The 21,795-nt window shown below is 41.8% G+C and overlaps 1 protein-coding gene across 1 annotated transcript in view; it reads left to right on the forward strand.

Moving 5' to 3' along the window:
• The first annotated feature begins 359 nt into the window (after positions 1-359).
• LOC110493897 (eyes absent homolog 2) overlaps positions 360-21,795 on the forward strand; it is a 64,307-nt gene continuing 42,871 nt past the window's right edge. Inside the window, exon 1 of the mRNA XM_021568477.2 lies at positions 360-767. The gene's annotated coding sequence lies outside the window, so the exon portion shown is untranslated. The remainder of the gene's footprint in view (positions 768-21,795) is intronic.

Consider the following 21,795-nt stretch of genomic DNA (forward strand, 5'->3'; position numbering starts at 1 on the left):
AACACCATCACAGACTTTCAGAGAGAAGCCCTTAGCTAGTGAGCTCTTCTTCTCTTTTTTGTGTAAACAACAGTTGTCTTTGTGTAAACAACAGTCGAGAGAGGCACTCTTGACCAAACAAAGATGTAAATGTGAGATAAAGAGATAAAGGAAGAGCTCAACTCTGCTTGAGCTATTTTGTTAACTGAAGAATAAAGAGAGCCAATTGAAAGCAACTCCTGCGTAATGGAACACGCACGGTCGCGCGGGGATCACAAACACACACACACACACACACACGCACACACGCACACACAAATGCATTGTACAGCACTCGGCTCGTGGGTATTGAGAACACCCTCAGGAGGAGGAACCAAGATTTTTCTATTTGCATAACATCACTTCCCTACCAGCGTCAAAGAAAACACGCTCCAGAAGGTGTATATGACACTAATCGAGAAACGGCGCAATGTTTTGGATGAAAACGTACCCTTAGATTTGGTTGATAGCTGCCATTTCGGGTTTTTCGACCATACACGAACGATTCAAGAGGGCCAAACGAAGTGCGCATACAATTCTAAAATCTACAGTCATCACTTTGAAGAAGATATATGCATAGACAGTGAGAAAGGACGTGCTGTGACTCCAGGTTGACCATTGAGCGTTCCAGTTTCATCTGTGGAAGACGTTTTGCTCTAGAGTGTTGAACATACTACGTGATATGGAGAGACGACACTGTTGAAAAAAATACTGGCATTTTATTTTTCCTGACCTAGACACAAATCATGGTAAGTGCATTAATAGCATATGATTGAATGTAACATGTCATGCTGCTTTTCAAAAGTCTTATTGCCTGTTCATAAAAAGTGTTATAGCATGTGATCATTATGTGTGGAATTAAACGATTTTTATGAGCGCTTGAATTATCTGTAGGCCTATAGGTCAGGCTACAATGCTACAGAACAAGTTTCAATTTAACTTAAAGTAGGCCTGTATTGTTTTTGTTGTTGTCACAGTACACTATAATAAACTATACAAACAATACTTTACTAGAGCGAGGCAATGCCATATCAACATTAGTATAATACATAATGTAACGATAATATGGGTTGCGCTTGTGCCTATTGTATTTTTAAACCAACTCCAATCAGCAATTCTTAGCAATTGAGTTGATGACAATTCATGTCCTAGCCGCATCAACTGACGACTACGTAAGCCACCTGTATCCTGTTTCAGTAGCCACAAAATTTCAAATTTCATTTGGAACATTATTGGTAAAAATGTACAGCAGTTTTGAATCATTCTTTAATAATTATCGCCAATACCCATTTGACTTTATAGCTCAAGCGCCAGTAGCCTACAAGTTTACCCGCTTGAAAACCTAACAAATTCACGGCCTATAAATGTGGCTACAGTATATGAGACAGTGACTGATATTTCTTATCAGCATTTTCCTTTCTCTTACATGTTTGTATTTTTATTTACTCTAGTTAAATTGGAATGGAATTACAGCAAATTACTATGCATTTAATGAAGTAGCCCATCAGACAATTTCAAAGACATTTCAATCCTATTTCCAATGAGTAGCCTATGTACAGTAATCTATATTTTCCTAATTTAAAATATATATTGAAAATATATTGCACTGCAGGTTAAGGCCTAACGTTACTTGACAGCCAAATATTGTAATAAAAAACAATAGCTATGCTCTATGAGTCGTGATCAGTATACTTCTATGCATACATTACCCATTGCGCCATTGTACATTATATTATAGACTACAGTTAAGTTTCCATGGAATCCAACTTTTACATGCACCCATAATCTATTACCTAACATTGCCTTTTTACTCTATGGCAGCAATTACAGTTTAAGGCAACATAACTTGGTGTGAGTTGTCCAGTTACTGCCTTGTAAGTTTAGAAAAATATACATTTCACAGTTAATTTCACAGTTATTCTAAATCGCGTAGTTTTTGTCTGTGTTTTTTTCTGTGTGTGTGTTTGAGTAAAGTGTCTGTCTGTGTACTACGGGGAATGTTGGGGGAGTTTACCATTCTGTCCTACTTTTCGTTAAAGTTCTTTGTTTTCCTTAGTGGCAGTTGAATCTTTTCAACACTTGTTCTTGGCCTAAGTACTGAAGATTACACCTAAATAATGGAGGCCCTTCCCTTGCCAGGAACCTAATTAAGTCATTTAAGGGAACCACGCTAAGCATTTTTCATAGACGGGTATTCATATTTCTCAAGGACCCCTTCATAGCTCCAATCTAAAATCGCCTCCTGTGTTTTGGTAGCCATTCCAAATACCTTTAAGCACTCATAGATCATGAGAGCTTCAGTCAGAAGTAGCCATGTCTGGATCTCTCCTTCTTGCTCTCAGCACAAAAATAACAAAACCATTATTCGGTGTCTGAGAAATGCAGACAATGGTTCCATTGACATCTTGATCCACACATAATAGTGCATGTGGCAAATGTTCAGTCATTGCTTGCATATGGATATTAAATTTACTTGACTTGTTGAGGTGATCAAATATGCATACCTTTCCATCGGAATAATAAAAACGCTATTACAATACCCTTGTTTTATTAAAATGAATATAATCTAGTGCTTCGCACTAGTAGACCTACTTAACTTAATCAGTTAACTGAAGATACAATTATTCAGCTGCTTTGGCTGAAATTGTACTCAATTATGCCCTAATTCATATATATGCATGTGGTGTAGATCCAGGAAGAGTATTAGTTTTGTATCTAACCGATTACAAAGTTTTGAGCAAATTTGACATTTTTCATGTAACTGAATAGGCAGAAAGACGACAACCCACCATTTTGTATTTCAGCAAACAACCAAGTATTAAATCTAGTAAAATATGCCTCATATCAACTATTTTCCCCAGTTTATAAAAAAAATATTTGACTTATCAGCTCTCGTCCAAGTCAATTAGTTATCTGAAATATACTTGTGGAGCAAATATCAGCTCAACCAGTACATTTTTTTGTATCAATGCTGAATATAATAAATACAACTGAATATAAATGATCAGGTACTTGCTCCATATCTGAATTTCTACCCACACGAACAACATCTGGGGGAAAAAAAAGTGGACCACATACCGAAGGCAGTGTGTACTGGGGTGTGTTTGATTTAACACTCTGTTTCGTATCCTAATGATATTAGGCCCCATTTTTGGAACGGCCTTCTGCTTCGCGGGACCCTCTCCCTTCATGGTTCCTATTACTTGAGTCTAAGAAATAGTGAATAAGCAGGAGCCCAAAGACCTGGATCGAGGAGAATTCCTCATCCTGTACCGCGAGGCACCCCCTCTTAAGAAAACACAAATTAATTCAAAACTCCTCTGGAGCCAAAAGTTTGTGGAATTATACATATTTTCATAGGAAGCTCTGCTCTTCCTGACTTTATCTCCACTAATTTCATTATTTCACAGCTAGCACGTTTGTCTCTCACTGGGAGTCAGGGGGCTTGAATTCTGGGAAACAGCCTGTATGGTCAACCAATCCTCTGTGCATTAGAGCCACTCGGGATAAATGCAATTGTTCCACTCGGGATAAATGCAATGGCTTGGCACTGTCCTAAGTGTGTGCACTAAAGCAGCACATGCAGATATCCTGAATAAGTCAAAATATTGTGTTTTCAAAGGGACTCGTGAACTGCACTTTATTTGCAAAATCAATCTGTCAACTAGAATTATAGTATTCTCTTCTATTCACTGTTCATCAATTCCAAAGCATTTGACACTGTTTCAATAGGGTTCTCAATAATCAAATTATTGAAATTACAGCAGCATCTCACTGTTTTGGTTGTTAACCCTCAACCCAGATGTCTTAATATTTATTTAGTAGTTCATAATGTATTTAATATTCTGTTCACTGGGGGACAGCTAATGGCCATAAAAGCAGCAAGCTAAATGTAACATACAGCTGTTTTGGTCACATTCACTTATCAATTTATTTCCTCTAAAAACGCATTTTAAATCACGAGGCAGGTTTAATGCAACTCAGTCAAAGCATTGAACTGAACTGTGTGTAAACTTTCCATCAACAATACGCCTCTGGATTTAAGCCTTTGGTCCATAGGCTGCAACCAAAGAACTCGGACCACAACGCCCGTCTGTGGAACTATGATTTTAGATTTCACTATGAATAATTAGAACAAGAACAGCGTTTGAAATAAAACATTTGAAGGAAATTGTTTCTTGGGTTTTAAATATAACTATTCCTATTGTAATTTTACAATCAAATGATTGTTCTCCTTTAAAAAAAACAGAACCTAACTTCCATCTGTTGAGTTAAAACCTTAGTAACACTTTACTTAAAGCTTGCAATTATATTGCCTGATGATGCAGAAATAATGCATTATAAGACTTATCATATCACTTATCACAAATCAACCCTTTTAGTGTCTCATAAAAACCTCATACCTCCGTGTCTCACTGTCTCTTTGCTGTGACCATTTACCCAATAACCCCTACAATGACCATTTCATTTAAGGCTTTAGAGAGAGAGGCGAATGCAATACAGGTTCACAGTAATCCTTGATTACCACGAGCAATGGAGCTATTGTGTTGGATGAATATGGGGAGTGTGAGGAGGGAACACTGAGTGAATGTGGTGAAATGAGGAAGGGAGATTTGAAGGAGAGGGTGGGTCTCATTGGCTCTGCTTGAGCAGTTTGTGGAGAATCTTCCATATTACCCCCCCTCCCCACACACACACATATGCGTGCAGAAACACACACACACACCCACAACAAGCACACACACGCACGCATCACACCCACACACATAAGGAACACACACACACAATTCCTTTAAATACACCTTGGGAGGCCTTCACATTCTAACTCTGACAGACCAGGAAAGAGGACACACACACATGCACACACAAACACACCAACACACCATGCTGTTGTGTTCAACCTGTTTACACCTGTTGCTTTACTCTTTCACAATTTCCACTAGAGCCTAGCTCCAGATTTGAGGATATTCACATATTCTGCTCTGTATCGGGAATTCTGACCCAGCTAACAGACATCATACATGATTCGTTTTTATAGAGTAGCTGTATCATTGACACCTGTGTTATTACATTCAGTTGCACTGGGCTGTTTACCATGGAAAAAACATTCAAAACATTCAGATCTTAAGTTTAAATGGATGAGTTTCCCCTACAGAGAGTAATTTAGCTGTTACTCCTAATGTGGTGGAATGGCAAGTTCTGTCACGTCAAGTATACTACAGGTAAATCATTCAGCCAGGCACTAGCTAATGTTGCCACGTCTTTGGGTAATGCCTGTATGCTTTGCTCCAGTGTGTGTGTGTTTGTGTGTGTGCTGGTGAGCTCTGGACAGCTGCTGGCAACTAGGGCGGGCGTTGTCATTGGCTGTGTAGACAGAGGGGAAAGGGTGGAGGGCAGCGCTTTTTGTCCAAATGACTAATAAAGAGGCCTGCTCAGTCTGTGTGTGTGTCTGTGTGTGTGTTCCTAGGTGCCTGCCTGCCTCCCTGCTTTTTGCATGCATGTATGCCTGACTGTGTGTGCGTGTGCCTGCGCGTGTGCATGTGTGTGTGTGCCTACCCCCTTATCCCATCAGTAAACCAGATGTTTTACCTGAGAGCAGACCACCATCTGACTGGGGTCACCCACCGCTCTGGCCCACACCTCGTTTTTAAGGGGACGTCCGGTAGGTCTGCCAGCTGTCCCTCTCCCTGACCCTTGTTCCGGGGCACTGATTCTGGGCAAGAGATGGTGGGGGGGATAGGAGGTGGTAGTGGTGGAGGTGGAAGGGGCTGTATTAGGACGGGGTATATTAGGGGTGGATAGATAGCAAGAGAGCGGGGGGGGGGGGGTAGAAGGACAGACAAAGAGAGAGAGAGAGAATGAGACAGAGATAAAAGAGGGAGAGAGATCCATGGTAGCTTGATTGAATGAAAGGCGGCTCGATTACGCGGGATAAGGGGGGCGCAGACCCCCGTGCAGCTGGCATAAAAGCAGGCTTGTTGGTTGGAGTCCACCATGTGGAAAGGAAAAGGCCACCAAGTCTCTCAGCTAGTGTTACACACACACAAACGTGCACACACACACAAAGCACAAAGCCACTTAATTGGAATTTCTCTTTTCTTTTGAATTTTAAATATAATTTTATTGGTTAATTTGTTGTTTTTGATGGACAATGGAGCGTAGTAGCAGCTTGTTTGAGTTGAGTCCGTTTGTCACATTTATCCCTGGGTTCATTATTTAAACTTTTTTAAAGATTTTTTCGGTGAATACTTTCAGTGTTATTGGCCATTTCATATGATTTGTTATGCTTTTAAAAAAAATGTTCTTCCACTTAGGAATCTTTATCTTTCCTGCAAGTATCAGCATAGGCCTAGTCAGTTTGATAGTACATTACTGGGGCAAATTCAAGCTCGGAAATTAACTTAAAACTCTCTCACCTCACACATAGCCTGACTTGGCTTGCCTTGCTCCACTCAGCTGTATCCGTGGACGTATAGAGCAGCTTTTCCAAAACAGGAGATGATTTTGAGCCATAAAGGTGGCCTATATGTATTTATTTGCTTGTCCTCATCATATGGTTAAATCACTGAAAACATGAATCAATAAACACATCACATTAACATTATTGTCATCAACACTGATGTCCTACCCCACACCAACAGTGATGGTTGTCTCATAGCAGACTTGCTAATTACACTAGCAAAGATTATCTGACCATCTGACTTTTGACAGAATCAACTTTTTAAAGATTGTTCACCTCTTAAAAGAGAATTTCAATGACTTGTCGTTGACTTAACTGGCAAAAAAAAAGTTAAATAAATGTACAGCATTCACAATGATTCAAGTTATTTGAATTGAATTTTAGGAGCAGGGATTAGGACTGGGGAAACTAGGGTACATATCTAGGTACAGATCTAGGATAAGCTTTCCCTCCCAAAATCCTAAAATTAACCATTAGTGGGAATGCACAAAAATGACCCAAGATCAGTGTATAGGGGCTACTTCCTCCTACTGCCAACATGGGGGGGACTCTTCAAGTGTGTGTGTTTGTGTGTGTTCAGTGTTCTAGTGTTAATGAAATCCCTGGGCTCTGAGGTCATCCCTGTGTAAGAGTCTTCTCTCTCAGGAGCCCATTACTGGACTCTAATCGCCCCTCACATCTGCTCACAGCCTCAGACACACACACACACAAGCACACACACAAGCACACACACACACACACACACACACACACACACACACACACACACACACACACACACACACACACACAGTGTGGCAGGCAGCCTTATTTACTAGCCATGCGGTTCAAAGGCTGCAGACGGGGTGAAGCCGCAGGCCCTGTGTGCTCTGAGTGGGGACAGGCCCAGTGAGCATGTGTGTGTGTGTGTGTGTGTGTGTGTGTGTGTGTGTGTGTGTGTGTGTGTGTGTGTGTGTGTGTGTGTGTGTGTGTGTCAGTTCCTAGGGTATAATATATAGAATTACATTTGAGTGTCCATGTGGAAAGTTGCCTGTGTGAATAATAATGGTAATTTTCTAGTCTATTGTGTTCTATTATATTCTATTCTATTGTGTTCTATTCTATTCTATCGTGTTCTACTGTACTCTACTTATTCTACTCTAGTCTGTATGTGGTTTGGCTATGCAGAGCCTGAGAGGATTGTTGGGGTATGACAGTTTTGTGTTGTGTTTATATGACTCCCTTGGCAATGGCAGACCCAATACAGTGACTTGACTGTACACTTTGTAAACTCTCTGTGATTATGTTGTCTCAGCTGAACATGACCTTATTGCTTGTACGCGCCTCTCTAGTTAATGTCAAAATAAGTATTGATGCCCAATTACTCCCTAATGTACTGTAGACTACCTAGAGGATGCACACTTATTACAGTACATATTTTCAGATAGGCTTATCTCTTTGTACTATTCTTAGTGTTTTTTCTATCTAATTGCTCTGTAGTTCTGTGCCAAAGGGCAGACACAAGGTCATAGAGGTTATTACTGGCAGATGGCACTAACGTCCAGAATGGAGTCTGTTTAGCCATGGCAGGACTACAATACTAAAGTCTTGTTCAGGGGCCTTTGTTGAAGAGAGAGCGGGGGCCTGTCTGTGTGAGACAGTGTATTCAGTACCCCCAGGCAGTCAGTGGGGCAGAATTTAGGGTTCCAGGTGGAGGTCCATATGGTGTCATTAAGAGGTATTCAGTCACCTTCTCCACCTTGTAATGCATGTTACATGGAGCCATTATGCTGCAGGGAGAGGTCAGCTCATTTAGAGTTCATTGCCATTGTGCGACTTGCCTGCCATCCATCACACTGGCGCACACGTACAGACACACGCGCACACACACACTAATCCACCCATGCATGGATGCACGAAAGGACACGCACACACACATTTTTTCAGACTAGACTGGATGCATAGTTTAGTATAGTACCTTAGGATATACTGTACATACACATTTTTAAAACACTAACCACACTTTCATTTATTCAGGCAATGAACCATTCCGAAGGAGAATTTAGAAATATCATCCATTGTCATTCCAAACGTCAGAGAGAGATAGATATATATGTATGATGCAAAACGTCATACAATGTACCAGAACCCGATATCCGTGAAAAAAAAACAGCTCTTGCAAAAATGAAGTCGGAAGGTGAGCCAAGGCCGACCGAGGCCAATGGGGCCATGGCCTTGTTGAGGTTTGTTTTATCTTCGGTTTCAATTGGAACTGTCCAGATCTCCTCGTGTTCCCATGCCCTTTTGCTCCGCTGCTGGGCTCCTCTGGACTCTACCAGGAAGCACCCTGCACATCACAGGGATGAGAGGGGAAGTCAGGGGGCTTGGACGGGGCTGTCACCGTTTACTTTCCCATGTTCAATTCCCCACTAGCATGGTCAGTCTGTTATGTAGTGCGTACTGCTTAGTATTATATCCTCTTTGTACAACCGTGAGTCAACAAGTGTGTTTTCCTTGTACTGTGTGGTGGGATTACTTTTTACGCTTACGAATCAGCTGACTGGAAGAGGTCAGATTTGGGCATGATGATTCACTGCTAAGGCTTCTAGTCATTGTTTCTGGTTATTATTTTATCCCTAATGTTTATCTGGTGTTTACTGAGAAATTATATAATAGAATGGTAATGACTCAACAATGTTTTAGGATTAAATTCAAACAAGCACGAATCATTTTATGATTCATTTTGTGCAAGTAGTTTGGCTCAAATAATGTATACTTTTTTTTAAGTAAGCACCAAAAAGTACTCATAGTTACCAAATACTTTCTCCGAAAACACAGAGAAGATACCAGGTGAAATGGAGTTGTAAACTAAAGTGTCACCTTTCTTACAGTATATGCTTCAATGTGTCTATCCAGCCTTGCGGCTTCCCTGTCCAGTGACATCAGTCTACTATATATATCTACATTTAAAAAAATACAAATATTTCACCTTTATTTAAACCAGGTAGGCTAGTTGAGAACAAGTTCTCATTTGCAATTGCGACCTGGCCAAGATAAAGCATAGCAATTCGACACATACAACAACACAGAGTTACACATGGAATAAATAAAACATTGTAAATAATACAGTAGAACAAAAGAAAACAAAAAGTCTATATACAGTGAGTGCAAATGAGGTAAGATAAGGGAGTTAAGGCAATACATAGGCCATGGTGGTGAAGTAATTACAATATAGCAATTAAACACTGGAATGGTAGATGTGCAGAAGATGAATGTGCAAGTAGAGATACTGTGGTGCAAAGGAGCAAGATAAATGAATAAATACAGTATGGGGATGAGGTAGGTAGATAGATGGGCTATGTACAGGTGCAGTGATCTGTGAGCTGCTCTGACAGCTGGTGCTTAAAGCTAGTGAGGGAGATATGAGTCTCCAGCTTCAGAGATTTTTGCAGTTCGTTCCAGTCATGGGCAGCAGAGAACTGGAAGGAAAGACGACCAAAGGAGGAATTGGCTTTGGGGGTGACCAGTGAGATATACCTGCTGGAGCGCGTGCTATGAGTGGGTGCTGCTATGGGGACCAGTGAGCTGAGATAAGGCGGGGCTTTACCTAGCAGAGACTTGTAGATAACCTGTAGCCAGTGGGTTTGGCGACGAGTATGAAGCGAGGGCCAACCAACAAGAGAGTACAGGTCGCAATGGTGGGTAGTGTATGGGGCTTTGGTGACAAAATGGATGGCACTGTGATAGACTCCATCCAGTTTGTTGAGTAGAGGGTTGGAGGCTATTTTATAGATGACATCACCGAAGTTGAGGATCGGTAGAATGGTCCGTTTTACGAGTGTATGTTTGGCAGCATGAATGAAGGATGCTTTGTTGCGATATAGGAAGCCAATTCCAGATTTCATTTTGGATTGGAGATGCTTAATGTGAGTCTGGAAGGAGAGTTTACAGTCTAACCAGACACCTAGGTATTTGTAGTTGTCCACGTATTCTAAGTCAGAGCCGTCCAGAGTAGTGATGCTGGACGGGCAAGCAGGTGCAGGCAGTGATCCGTTGAATAGCATGCATTTAGTTTCACTTGCGTTTAAGAGCAGTTGGAGACCACAGAAGGAGAGTTGTATGGCATTGAAGCTCGTCTGGTGGTTAGTTAATACAGTGTCCAAAGAGGGGCCAGAAGTATACAGAATGGTGTCGTCTGCGTAGAGGTGTATCAGAGAATCACCAGCAGCAAGAGCAACATCATTGATGTATACAGAGAAGAGTGTCGGCCCGAGGATTGAACCCTGTGGCACCCCCATAGAGACTGCCAGAGGTCCGGACAATAGGCCCTCCAATTTGACACACTGAACTCTATCAAGAAGTAGTTGGTAAACCAGGCGAGGCAATCATTTGAGAAACTAAGGCTGTCGAGTCTGTCAATAAGAATGTGGTGATTGACAGAGTCGAAAGCCTTGGCCAGGTCGATGAAGATGGCTGCACAGTAATGTCTCTTATCTATGGCAGTTATGATGTCGTTTAGGACCTTGTGCGTGGCTGAGGTGCACCCATGACCAGCTCTGAAACCAGATTGCATAGCGGAGAATGCACGGTGGGATTTGAAATGGTCGGTAATCTGTTTGTTAACTTGGCTTTCGAGGACCTTTGAAAGACAGGGTAGGATAGATATAGGTCTGTAGCAGTTTGGGTCTAGAGTGTCACCCCCTTTGAAGAGGGGGATGACCGTGGCAGCTTTCCAATCTTTGGAAATCTCAGGCGATACGAGAGGTTGAGAGGTTGAACAGGCTAGTAATAGGGGTTGCAACAATTGTGTTACCCGGCTGATTTGTAGGGGTCTAGGTTTTGCAGCTCTTTCAGAACATCAGCTATCTGGATTTGGGTAAAGGAGAAAAGGTGGGGGCTTTGGCGGGTTGCTGTGGAGCGTGCCAGGCAGTTTACCGGGGTAGGGGTAGCCAGGTGAAAAGCATGTCCAGCCGTAGAGAAATGCTTATTGAAATTCTCAATTATAGTGGATTTATCGGTGGTGACAGTGTTTCCTAGCCTCAGAGCAGTGGGCAGCTGGGAGGAGGTGCACTTATTCTCCATGGACTTTACAGTGTCCCATAACTTTTTTGAGTTAGTACTACAGGATGCACATTTCTGTTTGAAAAAGCTAGCCTTAGCTTTCCTAACTGCCTGTGTTTATTTGTTCCTAACTTCCATGAAAAGTTGCATATCACGGGGGCTATTCGATGCTAATGCAGAACGCCACAGGATGTTTTTGTGCTGGTCAAGGGCAGACAGGTCTGGAGTGAACCAAGGACTATATCTCTTCCTAGTTCTACATTTTTTGAATGGGGCATGCTTATTTAAGATGGTGAGGAAGGCACTTTTAAAGAATAGCCAGGCATCATCTACTGACGGGATGAGGTTAATGTCATTCCAGGATACCCGGCCAGGTCGATTAGAAAGGCCTACAGTGCCATAACAAAGTATTTATACCCCTTGACTTATAGCAGAAATGCCTTCTAGAACATGTGAACTTTCATGTGCTTTAATAACAACCTTGTATGCCATTTGTAAATACGAATAAAATTGTTAAATTACGAGCCAAGTTGGTTTAGCCACAGAAAAAGTCAGCAAACTTCCCGCTAGCCATGATTGGCTGAGATAATGAGTGGGCTGGACATGCCGAGAGATGTGTTTGGATTGGTCTGCCTATTTGAGCTGGTCAGTGTGTCTACGTAATCCTGTCTAATGCGGCTTTAAAAAAAAAGTATTGCGTAGTATGCATAAGCGTTGCTCTCCACTTGGACGCGTCCATCCATGATGTATATGGGTAAGATAGTCTAGCTAGCTACATTTTCAGATATTACACATTTCACACTTTGACAGAACGTGGTTTAATTTCCAGTTAAAGTGTACTATTAGCTAGCTAACGTTAGCTGTCTGGCTCGCTAGCAAACGTTACATGTATGATCGTATTATTTGTATCTCAGAGACATTGCTTGGCTAGTTATAGACTAATGTTAGCTAGCTAACATTGAACCTGGTTGGTTAGCTACCTGCAGATTCATGCAGGGTAGTAACGTCATGAGTTGGGATTATGGTTCATTGTGTACCTAGCTAGCTAGCTATAGTTAGCTAACGCACTTATGTACATTGCGCTGTAATGTACAATTTACCTTATTTAAGCACCCATACGTAATACTTCCAGGTCAACTGTAATATGAATCCCATTGTAAAGCACAGTTTTTCCCCTTCCCAGCAAAATCACTGACGAAACCTTCATGCTGCCCGTCTCTGTATGATTGAAGAAGGCAATCAGCTCCGTCGGGTCTTTTTAAAGATGTTGGGTGGAGAAGCGAGACCTGCTGCATGATAGAGAAAGGGGGAGATAAGCTGTGTGGGGAAATTACTTTTTTCACCCGATCTGTCCAACTTATCACCTCTAAAATAAAAATAAACACTATAAAGAGTTCATATAATGTGTCATTACACACCTACTGTATTTGAAAGTTTGTGTCGAGTTTGAATCAGGCTTTTAGGGCGGTGCTAAAGTTATCTTCAGAAGTAAACAGCGGCTGTCGCGGCTTTTGAGAGTCATGATGGCTTGCAGTGATGACACAAAAAATGAATGCATTCAGTTGTACAGTTGACTAGGTATCCCCCCTTACCTTGTCCCTGCCTTGTTTTTAATCTGCGTGAGAAGCGCTACACCTCGTGGAGAGAGGCTGTACAACACAGAATGAGTTGCATTATGCGTGGTGTACGTTACGTCACTTCACAATTTAACGTACAACGTCAGAGGGGTCAGTTTTTTCAACTTTTCTCATAAACTATCGGGCCATTACCATGTCAATAAACGCTTGAATAGAAACGTAGTTCAAGCTCCAGATTTTGATGCCAACACATTCGCTACAGTCCCATTAGTTCTCATTGCAGTCTCGTTTGATAGCTGTGGTTGCGCAAATTTGTACGGAATGGAGTTAGTCAACAGTACATGTCTTAACAAAAGACTCCACTATGCAAGTAACCATTTTGGGTGCGCTCGTAAATTCAGTTTTGTGATCTACTCCGATGAGCATTCTCATCTGAGTGTGCCAGAGTGCAGAATAACTGATGAATTGCGAATGCTCAACATTCGTTGAGTATGGCCGGTGTCAGTAAGCGTTGGCAAAAAAACATAGTTAAATTGTTGCCAGCAGCACAGTTACAGTCTCCAACGCTCTGGATAACATGAAAACAGCTCTGCAAGGGCAAGTAAAATGTTCGGAGTGGGGTGTTCTCTCATTTGTGTCAGAAAGTAGCTAGCAAGCTAGCCAATGTTAGCTTGGGTGCTTGACTGCCGTTGGGAGGTGAGAACGATCGAATCAACCCTACTCATCGGCCAGAGCGTCTAGTGTGTGCTCTAAATTTACGAACAGACAAAAGTGTGCAATGCTGTCATCAAGGCAAAGGGTGGCTGCTTTGAAGAATCTAAAATCTAAAATATATTTAGATTTTTTTAACACTTTTTTGATTCCATATGTGTTATTTCATAGTGTTGATGTCTTCACTATTATTCTACAATGTGGAAAAAAGGGAAAAAAAAGAAAAGCCTTTGAATTAGTAGGTGTGTCCAAACTTTTGACTGGTACTGTATATAAACACTACCGTTCAAATGTTTGGGGTGACTTGTCCTTGTCCTTGTTTTCCATGAAAACATACATGAAATGAGTTGCAAAATGAGTAGGAAATATAGCGAAGACTTTGACAAGGTTATACATAATGATTTTTAATTGAAACAATAATTGTGTCCTTCAAACTTTAATTTTGTCAAAAAATCCTTCATTTGCAGCAATTACAGCCTTGCAGACCTTTGGCATTCTAGTTGTCAATTTGTTGAGGTAATCTGAAGAGATTTCACCTCATGCTTCCTGAAGCACCTCCCAAAAGTTGGATTGGCTTGATGGACACTTCTTACGTACCAGAGGGTGAAGCTGCTCCCACAAAAGCTCAATAGGGTTGAGATCCGGTGACTGTGCTGGCCACTCCATTATAAACAGAATACCAGCTGAGTGCTTCTTCCCTAAATAGTTCTTGCATAGTTTGGAGCTGTGATTTGGGTCATTGTCCTGTTGTATGAGAAAATTGGCTCCAATTAAGCGAAGTCCACAGGGTATGGCATGGGGTTACAACATGAAGTCATAGGCTTCCTTCTTCAAGATCCCTTTGACTCTGTATAAATCTCCTACTTTAGCACCACCAAAGCACCCCCAGACAATCACATTGCCTCCACCATGCTTGACAGATGGCGTCAAGCACTCCTCCATCATCTTTTCATTTTTTTCTGCATCTCATGAATATTCTTCTTTGTGATCTGAACACCTCAAACTTAGAGTCTGTCCATAACACTTTTTTCCAATCTTCCTCTGTCCAGTGTCTGTTCTTTTGCCCATCTTAATCTTTTATTTTTATTGGTCAGTCTGAGATATGGCTTTTTCTTTGCAACTCTGCCTAGAAGGCCAGCATCCTGGAGTAGCCTCTTCACGGTTGACGTTGAGACTGGTGTTTTGCGGGTAGTATTTAATGAAGCTGCCAGTTGTGGACTTGTGAGGCGTCTGTTTCTCAAACTAGACACTCTAATGTACTCGTCCTCTTGCTCAGTTTTGCACCAGGGCCTCCCACTCCTCTTTCTATTCTGGTTAGAGCCAGTTTGTGCTGTTCTGTGAAGGGAGTAGTACACAGCGTTTTACGAGATCTTCAGTTTCTTGGCAATTTCTCGCATGGAATACCATTCATTTCTCAGAACAAAAATAGACTGAAAAAAGTTCTTAGTTTCTGGCCATTTTGAGCCTGTAATTGAACCCCAAAAACTGATGCTCTAATTGTTAAGATGACGCCAGAGAGGATGGCAGATGTTTTACGTGGCACCAGTTGATTGTGTTTTTTTGTTTGTTTATTTGCGTTGTTTGTAACTTATTGTTTAACTTATTTACCTACCATGTCTTATAACCCGAAAATAACTTCTAGACATCAGGACTGTGATTACTCACCACAGACTAGCAGAATCCTCTTTTTCCTTTCACGACTCTGATGAGCCCAACGCAAAGGATACACTATTTCCTCTGGAACAGGCCCCGATCCCTGTGATTCTTGCCTACAAGCAAAAATTAAAGCAGGAAGCACCAGTGACTAGATCAATAAAAAAGTGGTCAGAGGAAGCAGATGCTAAGCTACAGGACTGTTTTGCTAGCACAGACTGGAATATGTTCCGGGATTCCTCCGATGGCATTGAGGAGTACACCACATCATTCATTGGCTTCATCAATAAGTGCATTGATGACGTCGTCCCCACAGTGACCGTACGTACATACCCCAACCAGAAGCCATGGATTACAGGCAGCATCCGCACTGAGCTAAAGGCTAGAGCTGCCGCTTTCAAGGAGTGGGACTCTAACACGGAAGCTTATTAGAAATCCCGCTATGCCCTCCGACGAACCATCAAACAGGCAAAGCGTCAAGATCAAATCGTACTACACTGGCTCTGATGCTGGTGGAATGTGGCAGGGCTTGCAAACCATTACAGACTACAAAGGGAAGCACAGCCGTGAGCTGCCCAGTCACACAAACCTGTCAGACGAGCTAAACTACTTCTATGCTCGCTTCGAGGCAAATAACACTAAAACATGCATGAGAGCACCAGCTGTTCCACAGCCGATGTGAGTAAGACCTTTAAGCAGGTCAACATTCACAAGGCCGCAGGGCCAAATGGATTACCAGGACGTGTACTGCGAGCATGCGCTGACCAACTGGCAAGTGTCTTCACTGACATTTTCAACCTCTCCCTGTCTGAGTCTGTAATACCAACATGTTTTAAGCAGACAACCATAGTCCCTGTGCCCAAGAACATTAAGGTAACCTGCCTAAACGACTACCGACCCGTAGCAATCACGTCTGTAGCCATGAAGTGCTTTGAAAGGCTGGTCATGGCTCACATCAACACCAATATCCCAGAAACCCTAAACCCACTCCAATATGCATACCGCCCCAACAGATCCACAGATGATGCAATCTCCATTGCACTCCACAGTGCCCTTTCCCACCTGGACAAAAGGAACACCTATGTGAGAATGCTTTTCATTGACTACAGCTCAGTGTTCAACACCATAGTGCCATCAAAGCTCATCAATAAGCTACCTCCCTCTGCAACTGGACCCTGGACTTCCTGACGGGCCACCCCAGGTGGTAAGGGTAGGTAACAACCCATTCGCCACGCTGATCCTCAACACAGGGTCCCCTCAGGGTTGCATGCTCAGTCTCCTCCTGTACTCCCTGTTCACTCATGATTGCGCGGTCTGGCACTACTCCAACACCATCATTTAATTGGCCGAAGACACAACAGTGTTAGGCCTGATCACCGACAACAACGATACAGCCTATAGGGAGGAGGTCAGAGACCTGGCTGTGTGGTGCCAGGACAACAACCTTTCCCTCAACGTGATCAAGACAGAGGAGAGGATTGTGGATGACAGGAAAAAGAGGACCGAGCACGCTCCCATTCTCATCGATAGGGCTGCAGTGGAGCAGGTTGAGAGCTTCAAGTTCCTTGGTGTCCACACCAAGACAGTCGCGAAGAGGGCACGACAAAACCCATTCCCCCTCAGGAGACTGAAAAGATTTGGCATGGGTCCTCAGATACTCAAATAACTACTCAGACCCTTTACTCAGTACTTTGTTGAAAGTACCCTTCCCCAGATCTGTGCCTCCACACCATCCTGTCTAGGAGCTCTACAGACAATTCCTTCAACCTCATGGCTTGGGTTTTGCTCTGACATGCACTGTTAACTGTGGGACCTTGTGCAAATCATGTCCAAACAATTGAATTTACCACAGGTGGACTAAAATTAAGTTGTAGAAACATCTCAAAGATGATCAATGGAAACAGGATATACTTGGGCTCAATTTCGAGTCTAATAGCAAATGTTCTGAATGCTTATGTAATGAAGATATTTCTGTTTTCTATTTTATATATATATAAATATATATACACACACACACACACACAAACACACACACACACACACACACACACACACACACACACACACACACACACACACACACACACACACACACATACATACATACATACATACACACTTACACACTTATATATAAATATACATACATATACATATAAATACAGATACATATATACAGTATATGTGACCGACGGCCTTGATTCAGTCTTATGTAGAAACATTTGAAATTGTGTTTGGATAAAAGCAGAGTCAAAATGGTATATCATACACTGCATTTGAGGAACAATGGGAAAGTAATTCTGCTTTGAAAGTTGAGAAAATGGCATTTGACGGTTTTGGTTCACACCCTCTTAAGCTTTAGTCTGACCCATCTCTTTAAGGGTTGATCCGAGCGTTCTGTACTAACAACAGCAGTCAAGCACCCAAGCTAACTAGCTAACTTGCTAGCTACTTCCAGACACAAATGAGAGAACAGCTCACTGAACATTACTCTCCCTAGCAGAGCTGGTGACTGCAACTGTCCTATCAGATTGTCTGAGAGCGTTTCACTCTCAGAGCTTTCAGAGCACACACTGGACACTCTGGCCAATGTGTAGGGTTGATCCGAGTGTTCTGCACCTCACAACGGCATTCAAGCACCCAAACTAACTGGCTAACATTGGCTAGCTTGCTAGCTACTTCCAGACACAAATGAGAGAACACCCCACTCTGACCATTTTACTTGCCCTAGCAAAGTTGGTTAGGCTGTTTTTATGTTATCCAGAGCGTTGGTGACTGTAACTGTGCTGCAGGCAACAATTTAATTACGTTTTTTGCCAACGTTTACTGACCCCGGTCATATTCAACGTCATTGTTTATATACAGTGCATTCGGAAAGTATTCAGACCCAATGACCTTTTCCACATTTTGTTACATTACAGCCTTATTATAAAATGGATTGACAAAAAAATGTCTTCATCAATCTAAACACAATGCCCCACAATGACAAAGTGAAATCCATTTTTTTTATGTTTGCAAATTTATATATTTAAAACAGAAATAACTTATTTACATAAGTATTGAGACCATTTGCTATGAGACGCGAAATTGAGTTCAGGTGCACCCTGTTTCCATTGATCATCCTTGAGATGTTTCTACAACTTGATTGGAGTCCACCTGTGGTAAATTCAATTGATTGGTCATGATTCAGAAAGGCACACACCTAAGATCCCAGAGTTAACAGTGCATGTCAGAGCAAAAACCATGCTATGTCTGCAGCATTGAAGGTCCCCAAGAACACAGTGGCCTCCATTGTTCTTAAATGGAAGAAGTTTGGAACCACCAAGGCTCATCCTAGGGCTGGCCGCCTTGCCAAACTCAGCAATCGAGGGAAAAGGGCCTTGGTCAAGGAGGTGACCAAGAACCTGATGATCACTCTAACTGAGCTCTAGAGTTCCTCTGTGAAGATGGGAGAACCTCCCAGAAGGACATCCATCTCTGCAGCACTCCACCAACCAGGTCTTTATGGTAGAGTGACCAGACGGAAGACACTCCTCAGTTAAAGGCACACGACAGCCCACTTGGAGTTTGCTAAAAGGCACCTTAAGGACTGTCAGACCATGAGAAACAAGATTCTCTGGTCTGATGAAACCTAGGTTGGCCTGAATTCCAAGAGTCACGTCTGGAGGAAACCTGGCACTATCTCTACAGTGAAGCATGGTGGTGTTAGCATCATGCTGTGGGGTCTTTCAGTGGCAGGGATTGTGAGTCTAGTCAGGATCGAGGGAAAGATGAACGGAGCAAAGTACAGAGAGATCCTTGATGAAAACCTGCTCCAGAGTGCTTAGTGCCTCAGACTGGGGCGAAGATTCACCTTCTAACAGGATAACGACCCTAAGCACACAGCCAACAACACAGGAGCGTCCTCGGGACAAGTCTCTGAATATCCTTGAGTGGCCCAACCAGAGCCCGGACCTGAACCCAATCTAACATCTCTGGAGAGACCTGGACATAGCTGTGGAGCGACGCTCCCCATTCAACCTGACAGAGCTTGAGTGGATCTGCAGAGAAGAATGGGAGAAACTCCCCAAATAAAGGTGTGTCAAGCTTGTAGTGTCATATCCAAGAAGACTCAAGGCTTGTACTCGATGCCAAAGGTGTTTCAACAAAGTACTGAGTTTTTAAAATGTATAAACCTTTGTAAACATTTCTAAAAATGTGTTTTTGCTTCGTCATTATGGGGTATTGTGTGTAGATTGATGAGGGAAAGAAACAATTTAATCCATTTTAGAATTAAGGCTGTAACAAAATGTGGAAAAAGTCAAGGGGTCTGAATACTTTCCGAATGCACTGTATATATACTTTATTTCACCCACCCCTACCATCCCTACCCTGATTGGAATAAATTAACTGACAACAATACGTACAGCTATTTTCGCTTACATATACAGCACATGTAGTTAAATAACTATACATATACTCCTAATTTCCTTTTTCACCAGTAGTGGCCAATCCACCATTCATTTTGATCTTAACTCCAACCCTCCAATAGATTAACCCGTCCTTCCCAATATAATGCCATTTTGTTATTTCCTTCTGCAATGCATCCCTAAATTTTGCTGCGATGTCTTACGAGGGTCCTGAAGCTCCCTATTTGTAACATTTCTACCGGTATTCTCCTAAAAATAAATACTTTACCGAAGACTATAATGACATTTCCCATTGACTGATCATGTTTTTTCAGATCCCTTAACAATACAGTATACAGGTCTGAACCCTGATATTATGACATAACAACCATTCCCGGACCTGACTCCAAAAGCGAGATACCGATGGACAGTACCGCTCTGTTGATTATTTTTCCTTGTGGCAAAGGCTGCACAAGGCTGTTTCCTGTAAACAATTATTTTTGTAGCAAGTCTTTTAGATAATATCTCAAATTGGAACGAACGGATTGAAGTGTCAATTTTTGTTTTTTATATCAGTTCATAGACCCGATGCCAAGGTATTGGGAACTATTCCCAACTATCTTGAATTTTATATGGCATTGCTGTCAGACCTTTTACATATGATTTTTAATGGGTGACTAATTCTGTAATTTCTTCTTTAAGTAATTGTCTCTTTCATTTTTGTGGCAGTGTCACGATGAGTTGGTTATAATATTGTATTTAGCGTACACCTCCATACACTTTTGTTAGTTGCTTAAGTGACGTAATTTTACCGTCCTTGTTTACAATATCATTCATAAATATTATCCCCTTCTTGTACATTTTTTCCAAGAAAATGTGTTTTTTTCTCTATCAGTACATTGGTGTTTAGCCATATTATTTGCTGTAATATTAGAGTTGCCCTTTCTGGAGGATGAAATTAAAATTGTATCAAACTGTGTGACTTTAAACAGCGATCCATTATCAATCCCCCAAAAATGTAAGGTTTTAATCTGAAAAAAGGCAAAGAACCCACTCTTAAACATAGGATGAGACTCTCTTAATAGCTTGCTAGAAAACCAGTTTGGATTTAGATACAATTTCAGTACAATGGAGCCTGTAAGAGAGAAGTTTAATGCCTTAATGTTTAATAGTTTAACGAATAAATATATATATTTTTTTACTTTATCTGGTTTGCCATTCCAAATAAAGTGAAATATTTTTTTCTCGCATTATTTGAAAAAGGATTCTCCAGGAGTCAGCAGACCCATGAATAAATATCTAAACTGCGATATCACTAGAGAATTAATCAGGTAATTTTCCCATAAATGATAGGAGTAAGTGTTTCCCTCTCCACGGTTTCAAGATTCTATCTAAACTCAGCGAAAAAAAGAAACGTCAGTTTTTCAGGACACTGTCTTTCAAAGATCATTTGTAAAAATGTAAATAGCTTCACAAATCTTCACTGTAAAGGGTTTAAACACTGTTTCCCATGCTTGTTCAATGAACCATAAACAATTAATGAACATGCACCTGTGGAACGGTCGTTAAGACACTAACAGCTTACAGACAGTAGGCAATTAAGGTCACAGTTATGAGAACTTAGGATACTAAAGAGGCCTTTCTACTGACTCTGAAAAACACCAAAAGAAAGATTCCCAGGGTCCCTGCTCATCTGCGTGAACGTGCCTTAGGCATGCTGCAAGGAGGCACGAAGACTGCAGATGTGGCCAGGGCAATAAATTGCAATGTCCGTACTGTGAGATGCCTAAGACAGTGCTACAGGGAGACAGGACAAACAGCTGATCATCCTCGCAGTGGCAGACCACATGTAACAACACCTGCACAGGATCAGTACATACCAACATCACACCTGCGGGATAGGTACAGGATGGCAACAACAACTGCCCGAGTTACACCAGGAATGCTC

Source organism: Oncorhynchus mykiss, chromosome 17 (assembly GCF_013265735.2).
Source record: "Oncorhynchus mykiss isolate Arlee chromosome 17, USDA_OmykA_1.1, whole genome shotgun sequence".
NCBI lineage: Eukaryota > Metazoa > Chordata > Actinopteri > Salmoniformes > Salmonidae > Oncorhynchus > Oncorhynchus mykiss.